This window comes from Procambarus clarkii, chromosome 65, assembly GCF_040958095.1.
Source record: "Procambarus clarkii isolate CNS0578487 chromosome 65, FALCON_Pclarkii_2.0, whole genome shotgun sequence".
In the NCBI taxonomy this organism is placed as follows: Eukaryota; Metazoa; Arthropoda; class Malacostraca; order Decapoda; family Cambaridae; genus Procambarus; species Procambarus clarkii.
The window spans coordinates 27,020,752-27,028,754 of record NC_091214.1 but is presented as its reverse complement, the minus strand read 5'-3'; positions in this window follow the sequence as shown (position 1 = coordinate 27,028,754).

Genomic DNA, 8,003 nt, shown 5'->3' with positions numbered 1-8,003 from the left:
GTGGTGGGTGGTGATGGTGGGTGGTGATGGTGGGTGGTGATGGAGGGTGGTGATGGTGGGTGGTGATGGTGGGTGGTGATGGAGGGTCGTGATGGTGGGTGGTGATGGAGGGTGGTGATGGTGGGTGGTGCTGGAGGGTGGGGATGGTGGGTGGGGATGGTGTGTGGTGATGGTGGGTGGTGCTGGTGGGTGGTGATGGTGGGTGGTGATGGTGGGTGGTGATGGTGGGTGGTGATGGAGGGTGGTGCTTGTGGGTGGTGCTTGTGGGTGGTGCTTGTGGGTGGTGATGGAGGGTGGTGATGGAGGGGGTGATGGAGGGTGGTGATGGAGGGTGGTGATGGAGGGTGGTGATGGAGGGTGGTGATGGTGGGTGGTGCTTGTGGGTGGTGCTGGAGGGTGGTGATGGAGGGTGGTGATGGTGGGTGGTGATGGTGGGTGGTGATGGAGGGTGGTGATGGAGGGTGGTGATGGTGGGTGGTGATGGTGGGTGGTGATGGAGGGTGGTGATGGAGGGTGGTGATGGAGGGTGGTGATGGTGGGTGGTGATGGTGGGTGGTGATGGAGGGTGGTGCTTGTGGGTGGTGCTTGTGGGTGGTGCTGGTGGGTGGTGATGGAGGGTGGTGATGGTGGGTGGTGATGGTGGGTGGTGATGGAGGGTGGTGATGGAGGGTGGTGATGGAGGGTGGTGATGGAGGGTGGTGATGGAGGGAGGTGATGGAGGGTGGTGATGGAGGGTGGTGATGGTGGGTGGTGATGGAGGGTGGTGATGGAGGGTGGTGATAGTGGGTGGTGATGGAGGGTGGTGATGGCGGGTGGTGATGGCGGGTGGTGATGGAGGGTGGTGATGGAGGGTGGTGATGGTGGGTGGTGATGGTGGGTGGTGATGGAGGGTGGTGATGGAGGGTGGTGATGGTGGGTGGTGATGGTGGGTGGTGCTGGAGGGTGGTGATGGAGGGTGGTGATGGAGGGTGGTGCTTGTGGGTGGTGCTTGTGGGTGGTGCTGGAGGGTGGTGATGGTGGGTGGTGATGGAGGGTGGTGATGGAGGGTGGTGATGGTGAGTGGTGATGGTGAGTGGTGATGGTGAGTGGTGATGGTGGGTGGTGATGGTGGGTGGTGATGGTGGGTGGTGCTTGTGGGTGGTGCTTGTGGGTGGTGCTGGAGGGTGGTGATGGAGGGTGGTGATGGAGGGTGGTGCTTGTGGGTGGTGCTTGTGGGTGGTGCTGGAGGGTGGTGATGGTGGGTGGTGATGGAGGGTGGTGATGGAGGGTGGTGATGGTGGGTGGTGATGGTGGGTGGTGATGGTGGGTGGTGCTGGAGGGTGGTGCTGGTGGGTGGTGCTGGTGGGTGGTGCTGGTGGGTGGTGATGGAGGATGGTGATGGAGGGTGGCGATGGAGGGTGGCGCTGGTGGGTGGCGATGGAGGGTGGTGGTGGAGGGTGGTGGTGGAGGGTGGTGATGGTGGGTGGTGATGGTGGGTGGTGCTGGTGGTTGGTGATGGAGGGTGGTGATGGTGGGTGGTGATGGTGGGTGGTGATGGAGGGTGGTGATGGAGGGTGGTGATGGAGGGTGGTGATGGAGGGTGGTGATGGAGGGTGGTGCTGGTGGGTGGCGATGGAGGGTGGCGATGGAGGGTGGCGATGGAGAGTGGTGATGGTGGGTGGCGATGGAGGGTGGCGATGGAGGTTGGCGATGGAGGGTGGTGCTCGTGGCTGGCGATGGAGGGTGGCGATGGAGGGTGGCGATGGAGGGTGGCGATGGAGGGTGGCGATGGTGGGTGGCGATGGAGGGTGGTGATGGAGGGTGGTGATGGAGGGTGGTGATGGTGGGTGGTGATGGTGGGTGGTGCTGCAGGGTGGTGCTGGTGGGTGGTGATGGTGGGTGGTGATGGTGGGTGGTGATGGTGGGTGGTGATGGTGGGTGGTGTTGGAGGGTGGTGATGGTGGGTGGTGATGGAGGGTGGTGATGGTGGGTGGTGATGGTGGGTGGTGATGGTGGGTGGTGATGGTGGGTGGTGATGGTGGGTGGTGATGGAGGGTGGTGATGGTGGGTGGTGATGGAGGGTGGTGATGGTGGGTGGTGATGGTGGGTGGTGATGGTGGGTGGTGATGGTGGGTGGTCCTGGAGGGTGGTGATGGTGGGTGGTGATGGTGGGTGGTCCTGGAGGGTGGTGATGGTGGGTGGTGATGGTGGGTGGTGATGGAGGGTGGTGATGGTGGGTGGTGATGGTGGGTGGTGATGGTGGGTGGTGATGGTGGGTGGTGATGGTGGGTGGTGATGGTGGGTGGTGATGGTGGGTGGTGATGGTGGGTGTTGATGGAGGGTGGTGATGGTGGGTGGTGATGGTGGGTGGTGATGGTGGGTGGTCCTGGAGGGTGGTGCTGGTGGGTGGTGATGGTGGGTGGTGATGGAGGGTGGTGATGGAGGGTGGTGATGGTGGGTGGTGATGGTGGGTGGTGATGGAGGGTGGTGATGGAGGGCGGTGATGGAGGGCGGTGATGGAGGGCGGTGATGGAGGGCGGTGATGGAGGGCGGTGATGGTGGGCGGTGATGGAGGGTGGTGATGGAGGGCGGTGCTGGTGGGTGGTGATGGAGGGTGGTGATGGAGGGTGGTGATGGTGGGTGGTAATGGTGGGTGGTGATGGTGGGTGGTGATGGAGGGTGGTGCTGGTGGGTGGTGATGGAGGGTGGTGATGGAGGGTGGTGATGGTGGGTGCTGATGGAGGGTAGTGATGGAGGGTGGTGATGGTGGGTGGTGATGGTGGGTGGTGATGGTGGGTGGTGATGGTGGGTGGTGATGGTGGGTGGTGATGGTGGGTGGTGATGGAGGGTGGTGATGGTGGGTGGTGATGGAGGGTGGTGATGGTGGGTGGTGATGGTGGGTGGTGATGGAGGGTGGTGATGGTGGGTGGTGATGGTGGGTGGTGCTGGAGGGTGGTGCTGGAGGGTGGTGATGGTGGGTGGTGATGGAGGGTGGTGATGGAGGGTGGTGATGGAGGGTGGTGATGGAGGGTGGTGCTGGAAGGTGGTGATGGTGGGTGGTGATAGAGGGTGGTGATGGTGGGTGGTGATGGAGGGTGGTGATGGAGGGTGGTGATGGAGGGTGGTGATGGTGGGTGGTGATGGTGGGTGGTGATGGTGAGTGGTGCTGGTGGGTGGTGATGGAGGGTGGTGATGGTGGGTGGTGATGGAGGGTGGTGCTGGTGGGTGGTGATGGTGGGTGGTGATGGTGGGTGGTGATGGTGGGTGGTGATGGTGGGTGGTGATGGAGGGTGGTGATGGAGGGTGGTGCTGGTGGGTGGTGATGGTGGGTGGTGCTGGAGGGTGGTGATGGTGGGTGGTGATGGTGGGTGGTGATGGTGGGTGGTGATGGTGGGTGGTGATGGAGGGTGGTGATGGAGGGTGGTGATGGAGGGTGGTGCTGGTGGGTGGTGATGGTGGGTGGTGATGGTGGGTGGTGCTGGTGGGTGGTGATGGAGGGTGGTGATGGAGGGTGGTGATGGAGGGTGGTGATGGAGGGTGGTGATGGAGTGTGGTGATGGAGGGTGGTGATGGAGGGTGGTGATGGAGGGTGGTGATGGTGGGTGGTGATGGAGGGTGGTGATGGAGGGTGGTGATGGAGGGTGGTGATGGAGGGTGGTTATGGAGGGCGGGGATGGAGGGCGGGGATGGAGGGTGGTGATGGAGGGTGGTGATGGAGGGTGGTGATGGAGGGTGGTGATGGAGGGTGGTGATGGAGGGTGGTGATGGAGGGTGGTGATGGTGGGTGGTGATGGTGGGTGGTGATGGAGGGTGGTGATGGAGGGTGGTGATGGAGGGTGGTGATGGAGGGTGGTGATGGAGGGTGGTGGTGGGTGGTGATGGTGGGTGGTGATGGAGGGTGGTGATGGTGGGTCGTGATGGTGGGTGGTGATGGTGGGTGGTGATGGAGGGTGGTGATGGTGGGTGGTGATGGAGGGTGGTGCTGGTGGGTGGTGATGGTGGGTGGTGATGGTGGGTGGTGATGGTGGGTGGTGATGGAGGGTGGTGATGGTGGGTGGTGATGGTGGGTGGTGATGGTGGGTGGTGATGGTGGGTGGTGATGGAGGGTGGTGCTGGTGGGTGGTGATGGAGGGTGGTGATGGAGGGTGGTGATGGTGGGTGGTGATGGTGGGTGGTGATGGTGGGTGGTGATGGTGGGTGGTGATGGAGGGTGGTGCTGGTGGGTGGTGCTGGAGGGTGGTGATGGTGGGTGGTGATGGTGGGTGGTGATGGTGGGTGGTGATGGTGGGTGGTGATGGAGGGTGGTGATGGAGGGTGGTAATGGAGGGTGGTGCTGGTGGGTGGTGATGGTGGGTGGTGCTGGTGGGTGGTGATGGAGGGTGGTGATGGAGGGTGGTGATGGTGTGTGGTGATGGAGGGTGGTGATGGAGGGTGGTGATGGAGGGTGGTGATGGTGGGTGGTGATGGTGGGTGGTGATGGAGGGTGGTGATGGAGGGTGGTGATGGAGGGTGGTTATGGAGGGTGGGGATGGTGGGTGGTGATGGTGGGTGGTGATGGTGGGTGCTGATGGTGGGTGGTGATGGAGGGTGGTGATGGAGGGTGGTGATGGAGGGTGGTGATGGAGGGTGGTGATGGAGGGTGGTGATGGTGGGTGGTGATGGTGGGTGGTGATGGTGGGTGGTGATGAAGGGTGGTGATGGAGGGTGGTGATGGAGGGTGGTGGTGGTGGGTGGTGGTGGTGGGTGGTGATGGAGGGTGGTGATGATGGGTCGTGATGGTGGGTGGTGATGGTGGGTGGTGATGGAGGGTGGTGATGGAGGGTGGTGATGGAGGGTGGTGATGGAGGGTGGTGCTGGTGGGTGGTGCTGGTGGGTGGTGCTGGTGGGTGGTGCTGGTGGGTGGTGATGGAGGGTGGTGATGGAGGGTGGTGCTGGTGGATGGTGCTGGTGGGTGGTGATGGAGGGTGGTGCTGGTGGGTGGTGATGGAGGGTGGTGATGAGTAGTAGGGAGTAAGAGCCACAGAACATTTTTTTTTTTGGCGAGAGGACCCCTGTGGACTGTAAGAGCCACAGAACATTTTTTTTCTGGGAGAAAAATCCCCTGTGGATCTTAGGGGTTTTCAGGCAAATTTGGGGAGTCACAGATTTGGAAGTAAGGAATTCTTATGAGAAAAACAATTTCCGAGATCTTAGAAGTTTGTTAATCATTCTTATGATGAAAATAAGTAGGAAAATCTTAAAGAAAAGTTTTAGAAAAAATCGTGTTTGTGTCACAGCATTTCCAGGTAAACTCTATGGACAACCTTTGCCCGTTTTCAATCACACATTTGTAAAAGGACCATTTTCAGAGAATATTGTCTTAGATGTTTTGTTAAGGAAAACAGACAACTTAGCCATAACATTTAGTTTTATATCCATTTACGGCTATTTCACCTGTAAAGACCAAAATTAGTCAGAGACAGTTTTAAGCTGAAATTTCATCAGAGTTCTGTAATCTGCGAAAATTTGACAGAGTCCATTTTATACCCAATTTTCGTCAGAGACCATTTTATACCGAAAATTCGCCAGAGTCTACTTTGAGAGCAAAATTAGTCAGAGACAGTTTTAAGCACATATTTCATCAGAGTCCAATTATCAACAGAAATTCGCCAGAGTCTACTTTGAGATCAAAATTAGTCAGAGACAGATTTAAGCTCATATTTCATCAGAGTCCAGTTTATACCGAAAATTCGCCAGAGTCTACTTTGAGAGCAAAATTAGTCAGAGACAGTTTTAAGCACATATTTCATCAGAGTCCAATTATCAACAGAAATTCGCCAGAGTCTACTTTGAGATCAAAATTAGTCAGAGACAGTTTTAGCTCATATTTCATCAGAGACCATTTTATACCTAAAAATGAACAGTCCACTTTGTGAGCAAATTAGTCAGAGACAGTATTTAGCTCATATTTCATCAGAGTCCAATTATCAACAGAAATTCGCCAGAGTCTACTTTGAGATCAAAATTAGTCAGAGACAGTTTTAGCTCATATTTCATCAGAGACCATTTTATACCTAAAAATGAACAGAGTCCACTTTGTGAGCAAAATTAGTCAGAGACAGTTTTAAGCTCATATTTCATCAGAGTCCAGTTTATACCGAAAATTCGCCAGTCTACTTTGAGAGCAAAATTAGTCAGAGACAGTTTTAAGCTCATATTTCATCAGAGTCCAATTATCAACAGAAATTCGCCAGAGTCTACTTTGTGAGCAAATTTCATCAGTGTCCTGTAATCTGTGAAAATTTGACAGAGTCCAGTTCTTGATCGAAATTCATCAGAGTCCAGTTTTCTAGCAAAATTCGCCAGAGTCTACTTTGTGCCAAAATATTCAGAGTCCAGTTCATGATCGAAATTAATCAGAGTCCAATTAAAGACCCAAATTTGACAGAGACCACATTTTCGCTACTAGCAGTCCAATCCCCCTGAAATTTTAAACAGTCATATTTCAGACGTAGTAAATAAGATCAAGTCAGTTGCAGAGCTCCAGCTCTTGTCCCCCTGTATTTGCATATTTTCTCTATATTCAGCTGTGTTCTTCACATTTTTTCCATGTTTTCTGTGTTCATTCCATGTTCTATAAATGTTCACAGCAAGCTCAGTTCAAATTTTTTCTGCCGTTCCAAATTTACAAAGACAAACCTTTCTCGTAACTTCTTAACTAAAAATCTTTCGCCAATCAACTGAAACATAGTCACTTTCCTCATTTCTCAACTAACTTATTATCCAATCAACCAAAAATTGTCAAAGGAATCTTTCCAACACTGTTCATAACTAAACTTATTCCCTAGTCATCAGAAAATAACCGTGTTCTTCATGTTTCATTGTCATTTCATAACTAAAAAAATCTTTCGCCAATCAACTAAAACATAGTCACTTTCGTCATTTCTCAACTAAACTTATTATCCAGTCAACTAAAAATAGTCAGAAATAGCCTCGTCCAACACTGTTCTTAACTAAAACAACCTTTCTCTTAGCTAAAAATTGTCAAAGGAAACTTCTTTCAGCACTTTCTTAACAGCCGCTATGTTTCATCAAGAAAAAATTGTCAAAGGAAACTTTCCAAAACTGTTCATAACTAGCTTTTTATCCATCGTCAATCAACTAAAAATAATAACTTTTATCATTTCTTAACTAAACATATTCCCCATTCATCAGAAAATAACCGTGTTCTTCATGTTTCATTGTCATTTCATAACTAAAATTATCCATCAATCAACAGAAAAAGCCATGTTCATCATGTTTTGTCTTTTGCTTAACTAAAATTATGTTTTGTCAAGTAAGGAAAAATAACCAAAGATATCTTTCATCGCTGTTCTTAACAGACATTATACTTTGGGGAGCACAAAAATAGTCTCCCTCGTCATGTTTTATCTTTTCCTTAACTAAAGTATTCATCAGTCAACTAAAAAATAGTTACTTCATCATGTTTCCTTGTCATTTCTTAACTGAAATATCACTTCTCTCATTTAAAATAGTCATGTGTAACCTCTTTCCAACACTGTTCTAACTAAAGCAACCTTTCACATCGCTAAAATAGTTACTTCATCATGTTTCCTTGTCATTTCTTAACTGAAATATTACTTCTCTCATCTGAAATAGTCATGTGTAGCCTCTTTCCAACACTGTTCTTAACTAAAGTAGCCTTTCACTTCGCTAAAATAGTCATATTCATCGTTGTTCCTAACTAAAATATATGTCGTTAAGTAAGAAATATAGTCAAAGACACTCTTCGAGACATCAAGGACTTACTCAAAGACATCAAAGTTGCACTCAAAGACATCCTTTGAGACATCAAAGACATCCTTTGAGACATCAAAGACATCCTTTAAGACTTCAATGGGACTCTTCGAGATATCAAAAGACACTCTCAAACACTCAAAAATTTACTTGCATCCTCAAAGTTATTCTCAGAGGCATAAAAGTAATTCTCAGAGCTATCAAACTTGTTCTCAAAGTCATCAAAGTTATTCACAGAGTCATCAAAG